The sequence below is a fragment of the Boleophthalmus pectinirostris genome, unplaced genomic scaffold (assembly GCF_026225935.1).
Source record: "Boleophthalmus pectinirostris isolate CB_2022bp ecotype Guang Dong unplaced genomic scaffold, ASM2622593v1 HiC_scaffold_18, whole genome shotgun sequence".
NCBI classification, from domain to species: Eukaryota; Metazoa; Chordata; class Actinopteri; order Gobiiformes; family Gobiidae; genus Boleophthalmus; species Boleophthalmus pectinirostris.
In genome coordinates this window covers 25,594,405-25,619,194 of record NW_026571133.1, presented here as the reverse complement: position 1 = coordinate 25,619,194, position 24,790 = coordinate 25,594,405, and the positions used below count along the sequence as shown (strand labels likewise).

The 24,790-nt window shown below is 38.3% G+C and overlaps 1 protein-coding gene across 2 annotated transcripts in view; it reads left to right on the top strand.

The window, feature by feature from the left end:
* Positions 1-24,790, top strand: part of fibcd1b (fibrinogen C domain containing 1b) — a 106,955-nt gene that overhangs the window by 68,594 nt on the left and 13,571 nt on the right. The gene's annotated exons all lie outside the window — the stretch shown is intronic.

The following is a 24,790-nucleotide window of genomic DNA, read 5'->3' as shown; positions in this document are numbered from 1 at the left end:
CAATGGCAATAGTAGGCCTGGTTGTAGGAGCTGTATCATCATTTCACCAAGCATATTCATGGTTAAATCCTGTTTGAATTCGGATTTATGCCTGTTTTGTTCAAGTTTACGTGACAGAGATGTAGTCTAATTTCAATGCCAAGTAAAATTATCATTGATATCATTGGTATTATTACTAGGGTAGCAGTGGCTACCCTAGTGATTTGATCCTAGCTCTGACCAGTCCAAATGTCTTCATTCACCTTGTATGTATGAATCCATATGACTGTCCATATGACTCTGATTGATGGTGGTCAGACTGACACTGGAGCTTAGCAGCCAGGCATCATTCTGCCACAGGGCAGCTGTGACTGTAGAGAAAAAGTGTCACCGATGAATATGACTGAGGAGTCTTCCTCCTGTAATATTATACAAGTTAAATTGCACAGGCTTTATTTTAGTCACCAACCGGGATGTAGTTAGGTGGAATATAGGTGCTTTTGAAAGGCGTTAAGCCTGGTATCTAGGCTAGCTGTTGTGGGCACAGTGAGTTGAGTGGTCAACAGTCTTGTCCATTAACTGTGTAGCGTTTAGTGCTAATGGGTTGTTGTTTCGGCAAGCCACTTGAACCTCCAGTCAGCACCACCCCTGGTATGTCTCTCGTAGAGCTCTGCTTTTAGATGGTGCTGATCACACTGAAATCCTGTGATGATGCTTTGTATAGGGTCGAGTCCTGATGCTTTCCTTGGGTCCTGTGTTTGTAGCTCTGTGTCTTGAACAGAGCACAGCACTTTAACCACACCTGCAGTTACACAGTATTTTTGAATGTGTAAGAGTGGGATTCAGAGAGCCGGAATGGCATTCCATTATTTCAAATGTGTCATGTGAGTCATGTATGTTCAATTTCATATGAACACAACATGTGTTACAACATACAATTGATGGATGTCTGTTTGTCTTCTGGCTGCTTACTGCACATTATTTGGTTTTTGATTTGAATTTTATTGCACAAAAGGCAGCAAAATTTAGTCATGAAGGGTTGTTGATCAGAGTTTACTCTGATTAGTCTGTTTTGGTTTTATTTCCTAGGAAACACTTTTTCTTTTGAGAAGCACTCAATTTCATTAATCATTGGAGCATTAACGTTTGAATCAATATCTCTAAATGCAATTCTCCTTTTGTTAGCTTCCACAATTACAAATTAAACTTTTGTTGATTCTCCAAACAGCTATAATGGATTCAGTCCAACTTTGCTTTCATACTTTTAATCTTAAAAATGTGCTTAATCCCTACAAATATGGTTTATACACACACATTTTGTTCTAATATATACACCTTTAGACAGAATTTTACGGCAGTGGCAAAAGTGTGAGGGTGAATGTGATAGTAGAACCACTTTCTTTCATTAGGTAAAGCTGGTGCAGTGATGGGAGACAGGATCTCCTTTTCATCAGTTAGAGTTTCTGCATTGATGGCTCCCTCACTTTCAGGTTTTTGATTAACCCCAAGCCATTTGCTCACCACACCAGTCTTCCCTTTTTGTTTAGCGGAATCATCCTGTCACAATTTGTTAAAAGAAAACATGAGAAAAATGCTGTCACACAACTATATTGCAAAAATGACAAAGAATTTGGATTTTATTCACAAATTCTTGAGAAGGTTCTTAAATGTAAAATTGTATAGATTTCATTTCATTTAAATCATTGTATATGGTGTCACAAGTATTAAGAAAACCTCATCTCATATAGTAAGGATTTATATCAGTATTTTGCTTAGGTGCACTAACAGATGCCATTCCTGTCCCAATCTTTACATTTACAGTAAAGACTTGCAGATGTCCATTAGAGTGATGTTACTAATAAAAGGAGATTTTCACATGCCAAACGTGTAATGTGGAAACACACAGAGAATGTCCACAGCTGCAGAAATACACTGTCATATGGTATTAAAGGAAGCACAGGGATCTGCCCCCTGTAAGGCTTTGGTCATGAGATCACACAGCCCCTCTCGGATTAGACGCACAAAGAGGCCTTCACAAAGCCCTTTCACGAATACAGACACTGAATAGAATATGTGTGCAGGGCTGAGAGGTGGTAGCACAGTCCAAGAACATGTTGCTACCAAGATGTGATCAAAAATATAAAAGGCAAGCTTGCAAAGTAATAGCAGAAGAAATAGGACTGAAAATAGGTCCAATCTTTTCCTTATTCCAAATCCTAATGCTGTGCTGCAGAAGAAAGTTAGTCAAATGTACTACCTCATCAGTGTGTCATGGTGCGGATAGAACGGGGAGCCCTGCATGTGCCCTGTGCCCAGATGGTAGACCCACCTCCACTCTGAGCCCCACTCTGAGCTCTGAGGTCCTGTGATGACAGACGCTCTCAAGGAAGTCATTTAAGCCATCAATCACACATCCCCATCTGTCCAACACTCATTCATGTAATCAACACAAGTCCAGCAGCACGTGAAGACCACTGAGCCTCAAAGACTTCAGCCCACAGAATCAAACCATATCCATGTAGAATACAAAGATATTTGAGAGATGAATACTGGTATGTCATGATTAAGCTTATGTTATTGTAGTTTAGTCTCTGGACTTTTCGTTTCACATCAAGTCTTTGACCACTTTCAGTGAAGCTGTCTTTACTCATGTCATAACAAGGGCACATGGCTTTAGAATGTAAAAAATAATATTATACTAGTATTATACTCAACTTATTTTAAATTTTTTTTTTAAGTTGAATCTGCACAAAAGCCAACTGTTGGTGCAAATCTTAATAGAATATTTGAGCATTCACATTAGAAATCAAATAGGAAAGTCTTGATGTTTAGATCAAACAATGCTTGTAAAAGCACTTTTATACAACAGGTTGACATGAGTCAGTGTTGCACCTTATATGTTGCATTGCTAATGTCTACATAACAGTTTATAGCTTATGTGAAGAAGTTTATAGTAAAAGCATGGTCTTTCCTGAAGAAACATGCATTTGGTAGGACAAGCTAATTATGTACTGGGATATTGTGCTATATACTGTACAATTGTTCCTTTTCAGAATCATGCTGGAAACAACTAACTCATATTATGCCTTATGGATTGCTTTCATTTAAAAACAAAGATGCAAATAATGTTACTCAAGCGCATAAAGCCAGCTGGAGACAATAGAAAAGTAGGCTTATTTTCTTAAAAACAGCTTTGGGCACAGGCTGGGTGAATATGAAGATGAGCATGTTATGGATCATTGCCTTGTTTTTGTGACTTATCTCTCTCTCCTGTCACTTCTCCAGCAGATGCTTGAGGTCAGACTGTTAGAGGGTGGTGGAGGTGTTATGGTATCATTTAAAATATGGCCCCAGGCTGTAGCCATTTCTGAATAAATAGACTTCATCTCATGAGACTACTACAGAGGAGTACTCAGTGTTATAGTATTTGGACAAATATGCTATTGTCTATGCATGGTTAATCTCAATAATGGCACATCCTGGTAGTTTAGTACAGTCTGAGCACTCACCCTGCACTCATCCTGCTGTCATGAACACACAAATGAATCTGCCTCTCTTTCATCAAATACACATCAGAGCCAAGCCAAACAAGTGACAATACATCCTCTCATTATTACAGTAAGCAGACCAGCTCCGTCAGTTACAATAACATCGATAATATTCTCCGACATTTCAGAAAGATAAATCAGTTTGGAACATGCAGTAGGCCTACTGCAAGTGAAATCTATTGTTTATTCTGCTAACACTACTTTCTCCTACACATAGACCGTATAAAGAAGTGGACCAAGGGAGTGTGACATCACCTATAATGTTCGGCTTCAGTCAAATGAAGCTCACAAAGCTAATGGTTACGGGGCGAGTTTGGAGCCAGGCCCATATTAGGTATAGGAATTTATTTATATTCAAAATAGCTAAATAAAAACACCACGATCATGTAGAGTTTGTTAATACGAACATTTTAAGACCAAAATGACAAGGCTCACTGCAGCAGTTATAGCGAGAGGGGTGACAATTTTCCAATGTACAGTCCCTGACAAAAGTCTTGTCGCTTATCCATTTTGCAGAAACAAAAGCTTATAACTTGACTTTAAATTAATCGATTGGTTTTAGAAATGTCTCATATGAAAGCTAAAACCCTCCCAAATTATGCTCAATAAACTAAAATAAATTTGCTTCACTGAAAAAAGATTGATCATTTAATGAACACAGAAAGGTCAGATTTTGGCAAGACAAAAGTTTTGTCGCCTACAGAAAATTGAACAAATAATTTAATTCAGATACAAAAATATGTTGCATAACATCAGTGAATTAAGTAGTGGTGCTGTGAGATCCATATTTAATATCTTATATGACTTCCATGAGCTTCAAGGACTGCATCCATGCGGTTCCACAATGATTCATACAATTTGTTGATGAAGTCATCAGGAATAGCAAAGAAAGCAGTCTTACATGCCTCCCAGAGTTCATCAAGATTCTTTGGTTTTGCCTTCATGCTTCCTCTTTCATTCCACCCCAGACATGCTCAATGATGTTCATGTCTGGTGACTGGGCTGGCCAGTCCTGGAGCACCTTGATCTTCTTCGCCTTGAGAAACTTTGATGTTGAGATAGAATTATGCGATGGAGCACCATCCTGCTGCAAAATTTGACCCCTTTTATGGTTGGGAACGTAAGAGGTAGTTAATACTTCTTGATATTTTAGGCTATTGATATTGCCTTCCACCCTGCAAATGTCTTGCACACCCCCCATACTGGATGGAACCCCAGACCATGATTTTTCCGCCACCAAACTTAACTGTTTTCTGGGTGAATCTTGGATCCATGAGGGCTCCAGTAGGTCTCCTGCATTATTTGCGGCGGCTGTGATGTAATTCAACCGAGGATTCATCTGAGAAATCCACCTTCTGCCACTTTTCCAGTGTCCATCCTTTTAGCAGGCTGTGGGCCTTGGCAAATGCCACACAGTTTTTTAATTGCCTTTTGTTTAGTGCTGGTTTCTGTGCACTGATTCGACCATGGAGGCCATTTCGAGACAGAATTCTACAAACTGTTCTGGTTGACACAGGGACTTGAGGTGACCAGGCCTGGTGGAGATCTGCTGCAGTGGAAAAGGGGTTGGCTGTGGATTTTCGAATCAACAAACGGTCCTCCTGAGCAGTTGTCTTGCGGGGTCTGCTGGACCTGGGCTTGTCAAAAACATCTCCAGTCATTTCAGATCTTTTTCTTATTCTTTGTACTTGACGCTGAGACACATTGAAGGTGTCAGCCACCTCAGCAGTGGATCTGGTCTTCAGCCTCTTGATAATTAATGCTTTGGTCTCAGGGTGGATCTTAGGCATGTTGTCAGAGGTCAAGTTGCAGTTGATGTGAAGGTCTGGTGTGCTGGGGTTCTTTTTATACACACCCACTAACTGACTGAGCAGTAACTGATCACAGATGAGGCTGTAATCTAGGATTGGGTGCATCATATGACAAGGCGACAAGACTTTTGTCTTGCCAAAATCTGACCTTTCTGTGTTCATTAAATGATCAATCTTTTTTCAGTGAAGCAAATTTATTTTAGTATATTGAGCATAATTTGGGAGGGTTTTAGCTTTCATATGGCACATTTCTAAAACCAATCGATTAATTTAAAGTCAAGTTATAAGCTTTTGTTTCTACAAAATGGATAAGCGACAAGACTTTTGTCAGGGACTGTACAGTCAGTTGGAAACAGAGTCAGTGGAGCCAGAAGCATCACCATGAACACTTCCTGTTTGGAACGCAGGGGCTAGTGGGTTAGTCCCACTATGATTATTTATATACAGTCTATGCTCCGCTCCGATATGCACCACTATAAGTAGTTACTCAACCTATAATTCTACTTCTGTAGGTTCTGTACTGCACAATCATTCTGACCATGGACGTTATTGCAACCCATTTGTTATTACATTACAGTATAAATATTTGTAGTACATATTCTGATGTACTATATTTTTATCGGTGCTTCCAATAGATACCATTACTTTCAAAATTAAGCAGGTGGCTATGATGTTCTCTTAAGTGAAACACTGACAGCTGCCTTGTAGTAGACCTGGATCACGCTTCCATATTTAAACATATTTACTTTGAATAAAACAATAAAAACACAAAGATAGGCCTCACTAAGCCAAAGCAACCCTATTGTTAAACTGTAATATTTATTCTGTCCCTAAACCACTTCGATATGCACTTTCTACTAGCGACACTCCAGGCTTGTCATATTTTCTGCTATCTTCAGTTTTTTTGCGAGAAGCGCTGGTGCAGGAGAGGGGCACACAATGAGACCCGCGTGTCTGTTCTGCCTGGAAGTTGTCCTCTTTGCCTGCAGCTGCTCTGATTTCACATGCTGCCTTATTAAAGATACACTCGCTGCTGCCACAAGGAGGAATAGACAGGCAAACTCCTATTCTTTTGTCACCCTGTCACATTGTGCACACCTCAGCAAAATAAAAAGCAGCAATAACCACGTTTAAGAACCACCTATAACTGGGGCAGCCTACACACGCAGTCTATATAACTACCAGCAGCCTCTTATATGTGTGCTAGGTCATGTGATTATAGAGAGGCAGGGCACATAGAATGATATATTTGCACATGTATATGGTTACCTGACAGCGAAGGTGTGAGACTAGGTGCAAGGGAGCAGAATGACTATAATTTGGAAGATGGGGATTTGACAGGCTGCCAACGTCGCTCTATGAGGAAAATAAGGGCCTTGCCACATTGTGAGGAAGAGTGAGAAGACCATAGCATACTGCCTCGGAGCTCTGTAAGCAATTTAAAAGCTTTGTGTGTCTATTTTTAGCATTATAAAGAGCCTATTGATTGCTGCTCTAAGATTTCTGCTTCTTACAGTGGTTCTGGTGTAGTAACTTTTTTCTTCGAAAGATATATACATTTTATACAGTGTGCTTTTTATCAAGTCCTGTCCCACACTTCTGCTTTATATATAATAGAATAGTACAATGGGACTAGAATAACTCTTCTAACCTGAAGAATGTGAAACCTAGAGACACCATTACATTCTTTTACAGTTTTTTTCAGATCTAACCAGGTCTTTTCAGAACCACTGATACGTCAGAATACAATTACATGCTACCCCCCGTGAAGGATTCTTCATTGCTGCTTTGCCGAATGAGTAGAAATATACTTAGATTTATAAGAAGCAAAAGTGAAATACCAAGACTATGACTCACAAAGTCCTTTAACTTGGGGTAAATGCAAAGTCCATTGAGCCACATGTTTAATACATCACATTAATTCAAACCAACCTGATAAATGATACTCTAGAAAGCCTATTTGGTGAAACTATGCATACAGATTATAGCTGTCTCTGAATATTGAAAAATAGACGGTCCACTGTACTGAGATTATAAAAGAAGCACGTGTGTGGTCATTTACTAGGAACTATCATGTCTTTTATGTCTTCATGTCATAATGTAATTGCTGTACATTCTGTCTTTAATGTCACACATTTTACCATATCAACCAGAGGATTTCCATAGCTTTTGTCATTGAAACATCGCTATATGGCATGTTTGAGCCATACGTGTATGACCCAGAGTCTGCATTTTTTGTATCATCACCAGATAAATACAGAGAAGTGGGAGGAGATGGGGGTGGGTGAAAACTGAAATTTTCTGAGCACTCAAGCCTCAGAAACAATACAAGACTATTCAAGCCTGCATGCAAATGATGAGAGAACACTGTTATAAACATAGATTTTACCCAATACATCCCTTTTACTAAAATGTGTTATTGCTAAAAGTATAGCCCTTTCTTTATTCTGAGACTAGAAATGTTGTAATTACATTTCACCACCTACCAACAAACATCAGTGATAGAAGAAGATAGAGCTCTGGTGACGGGATGATGCAGCCAAAAGCCCCCCAAAAAACAGCCTGACTCCCCTGGACAGCTTTAGTGTTCAAAGCTTCAGTGCATTAGCCGGTGTACGGTGTAATTGTGTTTCTCTCGCTCCCTTTATACCCTCCATCTTTCTTCTCTACACTGGCACACCCTAGTATCTTTATTTCTTTTCTATGGCTGGAGTCAGCGCCATGTTCCCCCAGATCAATGAGTCTGTGGCAATTAAGTCCCCCAGCGCCAGTGGAACTATTCAGGGCTTAGAGAAGCAGGAGAGACGCACAGCGGGGAGCTCCATTCATCTTCACTCCTCTTCAGTCTCGGAACACACTGTCCACACATCAAAATCTACACACTCCAGAAGCCATATTGGATTTTAGAGAGTGTGATGGATATACTAAAAAAGGATAGAAATTCTCAAGCACAGTTGAAAAATGGTGTTTGGGTGAATGCAATAAAGCCAGCAGTGTTATTAAAGTGGAATGGAATAGGTTGAAAATAGTATTAACAAGAACAGAAATATATTGTGATGGCATTTTACCAGAAGTTGTGATTAAATAAGAGCAACTCATCGAAATTAACTGAATAATGATAACTCTATTTGGATAACAAATATATAGATATACTCAAACAAAAGATGTTGCAGGGTAAGGGTTAGGCTGTGGTGGAAGAAGTTTGGCCTTTTTAATTGCTACTGAATTCTAAAATAAAATTCACTTCAATTCACTTCAATAAAACACTTCAATGTCATTTTGATTGATATTATTGCCTTATTAAGAGTTATATTGGATACTCTAAAAGAGGGGGTATTTTACTTCTGTGGGGTATTCACTGCTAACCTGTAACGTATTTAGATCCCCATGTTACCTTTTATTGTTTTGAAATAGCCACATTAACATGACTCATAAGTTTTACTTTCTTTTTGACATACTGCATTCCCCTAACCCTTTGGTCCTCATGCTAAGTCACACCACCTTCACAGTGCTATACGACATGCTGATTGTGCATGTGATATGCTGATGAATGATGATGTGGGAGCATGGATGACGTAGGCTTGTGGGCTGAACACTGCACAGAATTTTACACCTAACCCTACAACTAATGAGTAAAGAGTACAGCACATTCATAATTTGACCAATGTATATCCTAATCTTCAAACAACACAATGGCATTCCCTCACGTCACAGAGCTCTGCTGGCTTTACAGCTTAAAGCTAGTGTTACACTACTATGGGGTATTCACTGTTAACAACAAATAACATATTTAGATTACTATGTTACCTTTTATTGTTTTGAAATTGCTAGTACTGCTAACTGTGAGAATGGTTCGAATAGTGAAAAAGAGATTGCAGGATTACTCGAACATGCATGGATGACATATAAAACCACTTTGGGTGTATTTTTGATGAGGAGAAAACAATATAACATAGTAGAAAGCTCCAAAAAGTTGATTTTGCATAATAGACACTTCAAACAGTATCTAGATAATGAAATGAAACCATGAAATTATTATTACCAAAATGTGTTGCTCACACATTTATGACTCCATTTTCGGCTGTGCTTTACTTTAAATCTTCTTTTCCCTTCATTATTTTCAGGACTAAACACATGCCTACACACTATCCTCCGCAGTCACATACAACAATAGCATGCGGAGTGTTGTTTTTGCCCTGTTTCCACACAGTAGCAAGCTAAAGAGGACTGTATAAGTACAAAAAGAGCCTGAATCAAAGATGTGCACAATTCCTGTGAGGCTGACAAGCCATTTTGCTTTTTTGTGTCTGTTTTTCCCATTTTCTTGTCTCTGGACACTTACTTTTGTGTTATTGAAGTCTTGCCGGGTAAGTCAGCCATACACAAGCAGTAGTATTGCTCAAGGCAGGGGAACACATCGTCAGCTGTCAGCGACCACAAACACAAAAACATTCAACAAACAAATGAAACAAATAGATGGTCTCCGGGCATACACTGTATTTAGACCCTTCTTCTCAACACGTAGTATTGTTCATTTAGACAAATCTATTGTCTATATTAGCCACAAAATTTATTCAGCACTTTACAGTAGTTGTTAACTGGACGTCATATTCAGTTGTTTTCAAGATGACATTGATTGATTAAAGATTTATGAATAAGTCATTGACAATTATACATTTATTTACTTGTTTATGTCCCCTGTGGTTGGATTTTTATTATTTTTATTATTTTATTATTATTATTGGTATAGATTTTATGAGAATAGGCATGACTATAGATGAAATCTGGACTAGGGCTTGAAATTGCAATCCCATTTGATACTCGATACCTGGCTCACGATGCAATATTTTTAAAAAACAAATACATTTTAACAACAGTATTTCTTTGTTAGACCAATGAAATAAACCAGTTGCAACCAGTAAAACAAGCAAGTTTCCTTTGTCTGAACAAACATCAAAATTGTAGGACTGTCACAAAATAATGTAGTGAAATATAACCATTGGTGATATATGTAGGGCAGATACTGTATCAAGAAATATTGATATTTCAATATTTTTACACACACCTCATCTAGAATGTGTATTTTCTTCTTTCTAGTATTGTGTCAGTGTAGCATCAGCATGTACGCTAGCTGCAGTTTCCTTCACAGGGATACATTACCTGTTTCTCTACCTCCTTTTTTCTCCTAAGGCAGAATTGCGTCACAAATAGACAGGGGTTCTGATTGCACAACTTTAACAGACAGCAACAAAAAACGCAGATAAAACAATTGCGCTTGACGTGCCTTGACCCCATCTTCGGTTCATGTGTGATACTCTGCCAGACACTCCAATCATGCGCCGCTGTTGTGTCTTCTCTCAGCTTCTCCCTGCAGAGGCAGTGCTGACAGCACCGGGGTCAAAGTTCAACACTGCTTCCCACTCACAGGTTAGCCCAGAGAGGGGGTGGAAAGAATGCTCATTGATTGCTCACGGGGAGATTTATTACTCCAGTCTTCGATAGATAGGTGATGCTCCTCACATTCAGATCTGTGCCTCTGCTATAGAGGAGGGTTTTGTGAAGTGGAGAGCTAAATGAGATAAGATGCAGTATAAGCCAAAAGACAAGAATAAAAACTAATCTCAATTCAGAATAAGTTGTTCATATAAAGTCAAATAAACAAAAAATGCATTGATTAGGAAGAATAAAATTATGTTAGAACCATTTTCTGAACTTATTTGCTCATTTAGAGTTAGATGGCAAAAAATGCAGATTAAGCTAAGTAAGTAAGTAAGTTTTTTAATTTTTATTTTATTTTAAAATTTATGTAGCGCTTTTCACATACGTTTGTCACAAACACACGTTATAGAGCATTATTCAGTCAGTCACTCCATACCCGGTGGTGGTAAGCTATTATTGTTAAGCTAAGAGACAGTACACACTGGGTGAAACTACTGAATGTCATCATGTCCAAGTTGTCCATTTTGAAAATTATCCAAGTTGGCAAGATTTATTTTAAGTGAGTTATTAAAAAAAATTATCAGGCTTCTTGTTTGTTCCTTGTTTTGAATCAGGTTTGTGGAATTACATCAAATCAGCAAGTCAAAATAAGACAAATTTAGCTTTTTCTTGATGTAGTCGATTTGAAGAGTCTGTCTCTAAATGATGGCATGCTGTGCAAACTACACCATCTGGAGCTCATTCTTCTCCCCATTCATTATACAAAAGACAATACCGTGATTCATGGTAACTTAATAAGCTATTATCACCATTTTTTTAACAAAGCAAGGCAAATTTGTCTATTTGTAAAGTGCAATGAGAGCACGCCCAAATGGCCTCAAAAAATGCTGGGTGTTGCCACCGGTATTGTTTTTCATGTATCTGCATAACTGCAACTAAATTAACAATGACAAAGCTTAAATTTGCATAGCCCATTTCACCAAAGCAAGCAGAGGATTTCCATTGTTTGTTTTTTTATTGAAACATGGCTGTATGACTTGTTTGAACCCTTCATGTTTGTCCTGAAGTCTGCATTTTTTGTATGATCACCTGGTAAACACAGAGAAGGAGATGGGTGTGGGTGAAAACAGAACATTTCTGAGCACTCTAGCCTCAAAAACAGAACAAGATTATTCAAGCATGCATGCATTAATGGAAAAACTTCAAACTTCAAAATCTCATAAAAATAGATTTTACACAATATGTCTCCTTTAATAAATTATGTTATTGCTATTTTGTTTTTACCAAAGCAAGGCAAGTTTGTCTATTTGTATAGTACAAGAGAGCATGCCCAAATGGCCTCAGAAAATGCTGCATGGTGCCACCAGCATTGTTTTTCATGCATGTGCATAAATGCAACTAAATGCACAACGACAAGCTTGGATTTGCATAAGCCCATACACCTACAACATCCATATGAGGCTTATTCAGACTGAATGGAGTCAATAAAGGTGGCTCTGCCTTGCAAGAAGGTCGATGCTCAGAGAAAGTCTGCAGCAGGCTCTACACAGCCTTCCCCTGAACTCACTGTGTACTTGTTAGAGGGAATAAATAGGCTCATTATTCCTGTGGCGCTCTCCATCCATCCATGTGTCCCTGCCATTGTTTTAGAAAAATCCCAATGCAGCGTTCAGATGACTTTTCATTCTCTGGCCTTATTGTTCCACAGAAAATATATATCAGGTTATGGTGTTCCTTCTTAAATTGGTTTATGAATGATGTAAGAAAGTCACAGACTATAATCATAGTTATAATTAATGTGTGATTAAACTCAAATAAACATCCGGCATAATTGAAATCAGTTATAGGAAACAAAAGTAATAACTTTGTAAAGTTACATCATTTTAGCATTTTAACTCCTTCTACTCCTTCCTACATTCATTCAGGCATTTATATGGATTTTACTCAGTATAAAAGAAAATGTATTTTAATGTTTGTTTGTTTTTATGCTTTTATTTGGTGTTTATATTTGAGAAAAAAAAATGTTCCAAATGCAAGTGTACATGCTTTGAACATTTCTCTATGCTCACACAGTGACCTTAATTTTCATCTCGCTTAAGCTAAATGAGAACCAGCTATCCATGTGTGTATGTCTTCGTGAAATGCCCATTTAGTTATTTGCTGGTTTATGCATTGGTTGGAACATAAACAATATTTTTCCCTAGACACAATTTTAGCTTCTATATGGCTCCAACATTCATTCATTCAGACTGGTTTAGAGAAATACAAATAGTCCAAAGAGTTTGCAGAGATAGCGCTGAATTGGCATGGGTAAATGAAGCCATCCAGACGTGACAAAGCAGAGCAACTAATTAAGACAAGTGTGAAAGCAAGCTGTCAGGAAATATCTGAATATATGATATGACAGAGCCTCCCACACCACAAAGGCAAATATAAACTACAATCCACCGCTATCTATTATTTAACGCATGCGTAAGTGTTTTCACTTAAAGCTCCACCAATACGCCATTCATATCTGATCAATAATTCAGCAGGCCGACATGCTGATGTTGGCTGTCTAGGGGTGCATAGAGGCAGCCAGCTGAGGCTGTGCCAATCACAGGGCCCAACCTTGACCACATCATGCATGTCAAAACCAGAAGACATTGAACCCCTTAGTAAATGTGATGCTGGTTCACAGAAGAGACCATCTCTCTATTTATGATGACTATTTTGTGCATCATTCAGGCCTTTAAAGTACCTTTGAACATTAGGCTTTGTATTTCACTGCTGTAACTCAGTAATTTAATGTATATGCTATAGAAAATGGATTTCTTAGTATCCATTTCATCATCAGCTGCTGCACTGAGGATGGAAGCGATAAATTGTAAGGCTAAAATAGAAGTAGGAAGCTTCAAAGTTGGTTATTCTTGTATTGAAGGCAATTTGAGCTAACTTTGCAAACTCACATCTTGTACAGCTCCTGGTGATCCTTTTGAGTCCACACAGAAAGCGTATATTTTACGCTAACAAGGGAGCAAGGGTAAAAAAGGTAGATATCATGCTACAGATTCATCAAGCCAAAACTGTAGTATTTTGTTCTTTAGCTCACTGGCTGCTGTGAACACTTTCAGTCCCCCCTCTTGTGCAATAATTTCAAGATCAATATTACAGAGCTAGCCTTATTAGTGCTCTAATATCAGTTTTTGGTTTTTGAGTTTGACACCGTATCATGGCATTTTAACCAACTAAGAAGTGCAGTGTCTGCAGTTCAAAGGACACAAGTAAGAGACTGTTGGATTGTGTGAAATGAGCTGTTTGTTTTTCCCGTATACATGGAGACTGTGCAAGAGGCTAACTAAGAATCTAGCTATGGGCATTTGAGATTCTACAGCTGTTTTACACCATATGTGGCAGCAAATATGGCAGCAGACCTTCTTGAGGAAATACTTTGTGCAGCTAGGTCATTTCATCACCATTCGAAATAATAGAGTGGAGGGAGAGTGAGGCTTAGAAGAGGCTTTCCTGTTGACCCTATATTGTTGCAACTAAACTTGAATTTCCTTGAGGATCAATAAAGTATATCTATCTCTGTCTATGTATATATCTATTTATCTATCTATGTATGAATATGTGAAGAACATATCTCAAATGTGTCTTTGAGGGAACATCTCTACCACATGAGCTTATTATCTATAATACTACCCAGTTATTCAGCCCACTGTGAGGTATTCTGGGACACTTCTGCAAGCAGTGGTATTAACCTCAACAATGTGATCAACAAATGCGTGTTTATGATCCATACATGAATCAACTGACCCCTGCTATGGCAAAAGTAGCAGAATATGTAAAATCATACATATTTTGAAATTTCCTGAAGTTTTTGCTGCTCAAAATGTCAGTTCACAGGAGTCATATAAAGATAATCTTATCAATGAGCCTAGTGTTTTGTCTGACTGGTAGTAATAATAATAATCAAATTCAAAGGGCCTGGTCCCAGTTTCCTGCCCCTGGACTTCCTTAAGGAGGCTTATGTGGTTCTAATCAGTGAGCTGTAGCCTAACATGTGCGGCTGTGCTGTGGAGTAGATTTCACTGGCAGAGGAGTGGAGATGGAGCTGCAATTTGCTGCAATTCACGAGTAATTTTGATATTTATGAGCACCAGAGCAATCCATAGGGCCTCTCCACAATGCCCAGGTACTTTATAGAAGTCCTCTCTCCATTGGCACACTGGAAACTGCTGTTGTTCTGCTCCTCTGTATGTGATAGTGCCAAATAGGGCCGTGCAATTCATTGAATTTCAATTGAGATCGAGATTCTTTCATTTTTAATCACCAATGATCAGCTTGGGTCTTTTTAGCTGAGAGCTCTACAGCCAATCTTCTGTCAGTAAAAGCATGTGATCTGGACCATTTGGAGTCAGACAAAGGAAGCAATGTGACTTTTTAAATGTATTTATTTATTTTTTAAGATAAACAATACAGACTTTTAATAATTATGTTCAGCAAATTAATATTAAAATACATTTTCATTTGTCTTTAATAAACCAAAATAAAATTTAAAAATGTCCAACTTTGAAATGAGACATATACAACCAGGAAAGATCAGTTTGCAGAAAATATGAATTATGTTAATAGTGTAGTTTTATTAACAGAATTCACACGTGTTTCTGAATTTGACAAACAAGTTTTAAAATGATGATTATAGATAACCAACGTGGGCCCTTATCTCCAAATGCCTCCTCTGTATTATTCACCCTCTGCTGTGCTTTCTTAAGGCTTTTCAATTAGAAAACATCTAACACCTTTTAAAGCTTGGTAATAGTGCTGTATTGTTCGTGCCCAGCCAGACATTAGACAACACAACAACAAGCAGATTAACTATTCATAATTTCCGACGCTGCCTAGCTCTTCCTCTCAGTGATGTTTTTGTGGGATGACAGATCAGCTGGGTGCCTGTGCATGTGCATTCTTAATAATAACCTGCTCGGGGCTGAAAGGACTTTAGTCAGTGTGAAAAGCCACACACCACAACACTAAAGAAGAAATCTCTTCTTAATTCCTCCTCCTTTCACTTTTCTGCTTTACCTGCCACTGTCTGGTCAACATTTAGGAAGTGTGGTCTCTTAGCACAGCTGGAGGCCATGCTGTTAGCAATCCTCCCATTTTGACGGCAATCGTGTTTTTCTTCTTGGGGCATTTTTCTTTAAAGCACATTTGAAAGACACAGAAATAACGTCTGAACATCAGTTGTGACAACTCAGGTGTGTGAATAGTAGAATTGAAAGAAAGTATAAGCTGTTAAATAGTAGCAATAGTAGTTGTAGTAGTAGTAGTAGTAGTAGTAGTAGTAGTAGTAGTAGTAGTAGTAGTAGTAGTTGTAGTAGTAGTAGTAGTAGGAGAGGTTGAAGTAATAAATAGTAGAGTTGTAAAGTAAAACTACACAGAATAGTTTAAAGTTTTGCCATGACCAAGCTCTCCATCCGTTTTCTTCTTTTATTCATCCAAACACAGTTGGATAGCATCAATTTGTTGACAGTAATAATATCTGAAAATAGTGTCATGAGTTTTGAAAGAAAATCCCAGTGTTGTGCGTATGCAAGGCTCTTAATTAGCTCTGAACTCCACACAACCTCACCGCAGGCCCACAGGGCTGGGAGGCACGGGTCTCATGGACGTTGACTCCATCTCTGCCACGTCAACATTTGACCCACAGGGGGGCGGAGCTTAGCCAATGGAATCAACACACTGTGGTCTTGCCTTGGCACAGGCTCTGTTCTGGCACTGTGATCAAAGTCTCCATGACGTTTGAGTGTTTCTGTTCTGTGCTAATGGTGCGCCGTTCCACATTAGCGCCCCCCCCCCCCCCTCTCCTTCTCCCTGTTTTCCTCAATCCTCTCTGTGTCTGTGTTGTTTCTCATCAAACACAATTTTACCATTTTATAACTCGCCTCAAGGCAGATTACGGAACGTATGGCTTAGCTCTGTGCAGTCCCTTTGAAAGGCTTGTATCTAAGTTTGAGCTTCAAATGCAGCTCTGGATTTGTCGTCCAGTAAAAAGATATAGATTGACTGATTGGATTTTCATGTACATTGATGCCAGTAAATGTTTTTAGGGCATATTATTTAATAAAGAGATAATAAAGAGAAATATTTCAAAAATCATCAAAGCTTTGAGAATTACTGGAATGTTGTATGTGAATAAATTAAGAATGTAATTTGCAGGTGAATATTATTCAGGTGCACACTCAATGAATATTTGATTTCCCAAATCAAAGTTTGAGAAACTTCCATATCACGAAATATTGAGTATGTTTTCAAAAGACTTATTCCTCACAGGCTGACTTGATAATCTTCTGCTTCCCCGTTCTCATAGTGATTTCTAAATAAGTAGTCTTCCATAGCCAGGCTTGGGACAGCAATACCTTTCTGTTCTTTTGTAATAGACATAAAAAATAATGACAACAATATTTTTAAGTCTGGTGTCCCTGTTAACTTTCTGAATGTGTGTATTTTATTACTACCCATAGTGTATTTGAATATAATTTATTCTAAACCACATTACTCCTCTGTAATCATCTGGCATAGGTTTGAGCATGTTTGTGCTACTGTGTTTCTATTCCTAGCATCTTCATTGAGAATCTGGGTGGCTGTGTGTCTCCTGTGTGCTGCCAATCTCCATGCTGTCAGCCTGGCACTGCGCTGCTCATTTTGTTTTACCTGAGAGTACCTCTAAATATTAATGTGTGCCTGTGAGTGAATTACAGCCACACAGCTCTGCCAACTCTTGCAGCGTTTGTCTACCTGGCCTCCTCGCTCTGCTCAGCCCCTCCCCTCCTATGCACCTCCCCTGGCTGCCTTTGGCTCCAGCCCCCGAAGGTTAATTTCTGATCATATCGGATGTGATGGGTTGTTGGCTCTTATTCTCCTCTCTCATGATTTTATGAGTCTAATCTGTCCACTTGAGAGAAAGCCTGCCTTTATTTTCACACTCTGGGTGGCAATTGGAAGCATTTAATTTCACAAAGATGAGGGGATGAGAGTAAACCTGAAATCTCAGACAGGAGGATGTCTGCTCTATCTACCATGAAATGAATTAATCTCATCATACAGGCCATTGTTTTCTTACTAAAATGAATAATCAGATCTTCGATCTGTTAAGTTACCCATAACCTATGCTTTTGTTTTCATCTACATGTTTAAAAGCTCTTAAAAGTCAATTTCAGTAATAGTTCTCCTTTAAAACCAGTATTGATTCCAGCCTATTTTTCCTAAAATGTCTAACTAAAATCCTGAATAGGTATAGCTGGTGTCCCTGGAGAAAATCTGATTGCAGAATGACCATTTGTCATGTCAATGATGAAGCACATCTCACTAAAAATGAGATTAAGGGACTTGTAATTAGGCAAGTTCAAGCGGAATTCGTATAAAAGTCCTTCTTGTAAATTTTTTGGTAATATTTTCTTTGTGGGTTTGGAGTACAAACAGTTCAGATTCTTCTCAAAATAGTTGATTTTAATGAAAGTAAGTGACTTATAGATTTCCACTAATGTTGTACATGTCCCTGACATTGAGAGTTTCCTTTTATCAGAAGCTGGAAAAACAGAAATTAATAAAGAAAAACACGTAGCTCTGTGTGAAGCTGACAATACAGTCTGGAGATAATTACCTTGAACATTAATTAAACTAATACTTGAATGTGACCTGTCAATTAGCATATAGCACCAAGCTTACCTCTGTGCGAAGCCCTATAAATTATACTGAAATCACTTTCATTAAACGCCACCATTCTAGACAGCCATTTTTAACCTGAACAGACGAGGTTATGTGTAAATGAGCCTTGAGGAAGTTTGACATAGTTAAACCACAGCTTTAGCGCTACGTGCACAAGCAAACATGTCACCTCCAACTTGTAATGTAGTGACAGCTCAGAGAGGAGGAGACGCAGACAAGCAGCAGTCCTCATTCATTTGAGATGAGGCGAGGGAGGAAGGAGCAGCATCAGCTCTACTGCTCCACACACAGCAACACAGGGGCAAGTTCTGTTTGAAAAATACCACACACTGCTAATTCAAACTTGAACAATCACAACATATGCATTTATTTATTTGATAATAGGAAAAAATGCATTATTAAAAAAGTGTTGAATGTCATTTTAGTTGTTTGCCACCTGCTGCCATATTGGTTCTAGTGCTAATGCAAACAAATAGACTTTAAAGAAAATGTACATAAACCAAATATCAGTATTAAATTACTTTTTAAGTAATTTTGAGATTTGAAATTAAACCTACTTGTCACGAGGGAGACAAGCCGGATACAGCACTACACTACATTACAGTTCAGATCTGTGGAGAGTTGCTCCTATTCAGTGCTCCTATTATGAGCAATAGAAACACTCAGTTAATAAATGCTATATCGAGTGTAACATGGAACATTCCTGGAAAAGCAAGAATGGATGCATCTCCATGGAGACAAGTAGGTAGCAGATCCTCCACCAAATAAGTTGCACAATGCACCTTTAAATTAATAAGCGTTTCTTCCCATTAAAGTCTGTGAAAAGCGATACAAAGAACAAGTAATCATGCAATATCTGTGCTGGCTGCCCTGCGTAGTGTTACTTGGCAAAAAAACAAAAAAAAACTATTGACAATTTCCATCTCATAAAACAGTAACAATATTGGCAAACAAGTTAAAGTCATGTGAAGTGTGAAATTTTACAGTTTTCGTGCTGCTTTAATATAATGCCTTTGACACTGAAAAGGAACCCAGGTGTGTAGAGTTTCAAAAGGCTTACTCTCTGTGTGGTTGTTAGCAGTCCTTTTAACATTGGAAAAAATCATCATCAGGTAGATTGGATTAACACTTCAAATTGTGTTTGACAGTTGTGTCAAATTCATTTACCTGCTCACTTCACCAGAAGTCAGTCAGGGATAAATGTGTGGTTAGCTAAAACAATGCAGCCAATTTAAGCATGTTGGGCTGTATTAAAAATTCTCTGGTCAGTATATGGCCCTTGATAAAAGCATAAAAACCCACTATAATGGAAAAAATCTTCAAAAATTAACATATTTTTCGGACTATAAGGCGCACAGGATTATAAGGCGCGATATCAATAATGTTGAATTCTCTCGTCTGTTTTCATAATAAGGCACAGCGGATTATAAGGCACATTAAGCAAAACAAACAGACAACACTTGAGATACTTGAGATAACGCCTTAGCCCAGGCATCCACGATACATTGGCAGATACGTGACGTAATTCACCTGGTGTTGCCTTCCTGTCTTGATGAATATGTATCATGAATGTGAATATGGGTGGATAATTTAAGTTTGTTTTTTTATTTCCTACAAGGGGACTTAAATATACATTGAGTAATAATGTGTTTAATGCAGCTTTGGGCACATTTGTTTATGTTTTACAGAAGCAAAACTTAAAGCCACATGGCTAATATGCATAAATTATAAGCGCTGAAAAAGACAGCTAACTCTTTGTGCGCTGATGCGGTCAGCTTCTGTCCGACTAAAGGATACGACTGAGTGGAATATATGTGTTCTTTCTGTGACAGAGGATGTGCTGCTGATGCTGAGTCTGTTCTGTGCATATATCACGTAGGAGATATATGATATGCAGTGATATCCTCATTTTAGATGTCAAAAGGGTTTTGTAGCTCCGGGTGTTTTCTTCGGGTGTGGGAGATGCTCTAAATGGCTGTTTGAGCATTTAAGGTTGCCGATCCCTGGTTTACACAAACGCCTGGTTTAAATCAGCTTTCTAGTGTTGTGGCAGTGAATTACTTTGCGGCGCATAGACCTTGACCCAGACCCATAAATCAAAAACAACGGCGACAAGGTGATGGTGGCAGTGGGTGTTAAGTTGACGCAGAACTATACTCTGCCCTTTATTCTGCGAGGCTCCTGACTACGGTAGCATTAATGCTCCGACAATCCATCAAGCAGTGCGGCTTCGTAGCTTACCTAAATTGACCTAAAACATTTTGACAGATTTTTAAATGCCGTATACCACATAAAATCAGTTTGAGGTCAGTAAGCACAACCAGAATTAATACATAAGGTGCACCGGATTATAAGGCACACTGTTGATTTTTGAGAAAATTAAAGGATTTTAAGTGTGCCTTATACAAAATATTGTATAATAATACAGTGGTACAAATGGTGCAATTACTAATTAATAGTTTTAAATACCAAATCAATGTTCTTGAAGCTCCATTAGCCATTTTTCAAACTGCAAAAGGAGGAAGTATACATTCAAAGGTGCACCTGCTTGTCTCCATAGAAATGTTATTGCGTGGCCTGGAATATTAAACATATCCATCTAGCATTTATTAATTTTTTATTGCTCAAAAATACAGAAAAGTCACTCTGTGAATAGGGGTGACTCTCCACAGATCTGACTTGTAATGTAGCATAGTGCTTTTACCTGCTTGTCTCCAAGACAAACAGATAGCAGACCCACCACTAGAAGTGTTACACATTGCACCTTTGGATCTATGCAACTAGTGATCCCTAGCTCTGACAAAGAGACAAATAAGTAGAACAGGGACGGGCTGCCAAAGCGCAGTCCAGGTTTTCCATTAATAAAATACAGACAGCACATTGCTGTCTGATTTAACCACAAAGTACTGCTTTTACAATTTCACAATTGCATACAATTTACTCAAGAAAATCCAGCTCCTCATCTTTAAATACCACCTTATAAAGATATAATTGTATACTACTTGAACTGCCATAGCTGAGCTCACACTTTAATTTCTTTTACTAAAATCACTACTATCATTGATGCTGTTATTACTTAAACACTACAACACATTTTATCTAAATTGTTTAATGCATTTGCTATTCTTTGTACCATCAAGAGAGGCCCTTGCTCCTAAACCTAACATGTGCATATACTTGATCTGATGATCCATCTCTATATTCTATTTTCTTATGGTGGTGAGAATGACCTCCTTTCACTCCACATCTCATGTTCAAAAACAGGCTACCACAGCCTCATCGTACTGCTGGCTTTTATATGTAGTTCACAATGCTTTTGCTCCTCTGCAGACAGTTATAAGGAAACAATATTTATAAATAATATATTGCTAAGTGAATCTATCTTCAAAGACAAAGCAAGCAACCTCTGAGAAGTGCTGTAATGAGGGCGCTGTGGGCGACGTGAGCAAACATTCCCAAGATCATTATTCCCAAGTTAGACTGTGCCCGGGGAGCAGCACAGTGCATTTGGTGCTCAACAAATAACACCAAGGAAATTTAGTCAAAGAACATTCGCTTTCCCATTCAGCGAACACTTTGGAGTTTATGGGGACTGGCTCCTCCTGGACTACTGCACTTGTTACAAAATGCACTGCAGATACTGTGGTTGGATAAGGATCAGGGTTAGTGAGGCAGCTCTGACCTGTACCGAGTCTTCAAACAGGGGAGGCTATAGGCTAAACGCTGTGATATTCAGGCTGTTTGTCATCCTTTCAGCTGTGGTATAAAAATCTACACAAATGTATCACAAAAGATTCACACTCACACAAAACCGATGCTAGTCAGTTCCTAAACTGCACTATTTTCTGTATGTTATAATGTTGTTTCCTCATCACAAACAGGCCTGGGGTTGTGTTTTGTTTCATTCACACATGTTTAACACATAAACCCTGCAAATTTAGGATGAGTTCTTCTCTCAAACAGAAAACACTCTGTTCCATCTTGTCATGATGTTATGTGGTAACACAGGAAGTGCTCTACTGTTTACCTTTTCTCCATACACCTTCACTGGAGACATTTGGATCATTTTAAATCTGGACTTGCACATCTCTACTGAACAAATGGTAAAAGGTAGCTTTTAATTTGAAAACTATCTCTTCATGACATCAATGTGGAACAGAGCAATTTGGGTTTTGGACATGTAGTCAGACTAATAACAAAGGATTATTCAGATATATGTGAATAAAACAAAACAAACTCCAGATATGTTTTTGAGGAGCTAACATCTTTCTAACATGGCTAAAGGCTCACATGAATCATATTTGTGTAATATAGGATGTATGGTAAAATAATAAGTAATAAGTAATTATTTGAAATTAATTGTTGTTACCTGTTATATGTTGTCTATAGAGCTCCTACACATGAGTGAATTTGATAGGGATGCTATATTGGTAATTGAGAATTAATGACAATGAATGAATCTGCTTTTGGAAATTTTTTGTCATTAAATGTGATCATGTACAATGATTTATATCAAAACTAATCAGATTAAACTTATAAAACACTATATCTATAACATTTACTGATGGACAATTAAAATCATACGATCTTGATAAAATAGTGAAAACATGATGTGCTATAACTCATGTGCAGACATACACTGTCAGTGTAATAAATACCCCTAAAAATATTAGTTTGGCTTTAGTTTGTGATTTTATACTTCCACAGTCGATATTTCAAAGCAGTCAGTTAACATTATGCAAATTAACAGTGTTTAGCAAAAAAAAACAAAAAAAACATTTGGATGGTTTCTCTTCTAACTATTCTCTCGCCAAATAGACACGCTAATCAGTAGTCCATACAGCTTTTGAATGATACAATAGCTAAAAATTCTAATAAAACCAAATAACCCCTCTCCTCCATGTATCAGTGCAAAAATACATTTGTAGCTAAATTAATGTAAGGCTTGATTATCTGATTGGCCCATTTAGCTGTAGAAATCCACTTCTCCTGTCAATCAGGAGCTTTGTAAATCCAGTAAAAGACTCAGAATTTCTTCTGCTCTCGATAATGCGTACATACCGCAACAATAATTCACAATCTCTGAAACTCTGACATAAAGTTTGTTAACTGTGGCTGACGTGCTTATTTTCTATGGGAATTCTTTGGCCACTGTCACTGCAAGTATGGAGTGCGGAGGTGCATGCTGGGTGATGACACCTGCAGGAGCTTTATTACACACTAAACCCAGAGTAGACCAGAACTAAACTAGGACATACCAGGCTAAACAAAATCTACACTAGGACTCCAACTGGGCCCAAACCATTACCAGACTAGATGGGAACGGACCCATAGATTGCATTCAATGGCTGCTGCAAAAAGGTTTTGAATCTGTATGATTGAACTGTGAGAGCTTAATTTATCCATGCATTTTAAAGTCTGTCTGAATAAGCCATGTTCAAAAACAAATGTCTGTTTTTGTTTATTACTTGGAACACAAAAATGCATTTTTATTCTAAGCACAGTGTGCTCAGCCCAAACTTGCCCCAGCATAAGTATGGGTCTAATGCAAAAAATGCATTAAACTTTCCAAAGAATATATTGGGGTCTTGTAGGGCACAGTTTTCTCTTACAACTCTGCGGGGTCGGTGTAGAATCTTTTGACTCAAGCTCATGCAAAAACACAGCTTATAGCTTTAGTATTCGCGCCCTAAGCAGACTCCAAAAAGCAAGCGCTTTTCACAGGCAGAGGGTAAATATAATGGACTCCCTTTGACAGACTGTGACAAAAGCAAAAGTTGCAAATAGTTGTGCTTGTGTGTCAGAGTAGTGACAGTTAATCTTAAAATTCTCATACTTTTTTCTCCCATTAAATGTCACAGTTTGCCCGAGGGAAAGTGGTGAGCTGGGGAGTTCGCACACACACCTGTCTGTGTTTTCTTCTTCTTTGATGACAAGGGTAGAGCATACATTAGTGAATCTATTGTGAACTCTTCTGAGGGCAGACAACAGGGCAGGGCTCTTAGGGAACCTTCAAAGAGTTTGGATCAGCCAGAGTCCTGCCCTTGTGCCAAAGGGGAGCTCAGCATACTGGTGGCACAATGGAAATAGCACTTCTGGATTCACACTAAGAGGCTCTGTGCTGTGAAAGAGTCTGACAGGGAGCATGGTAACTGTGTGGAAAGATTCACATGAAGTTTAAGTGTGTGTTCACAGGTATACTTTGCATAAAAGTAAGAAAACTGCAACTAACCTACAGGAGACCAGGACTAAAACAGGACTAGAACAGGATGTAACCAAATCTAAACTGGGACTGAAACA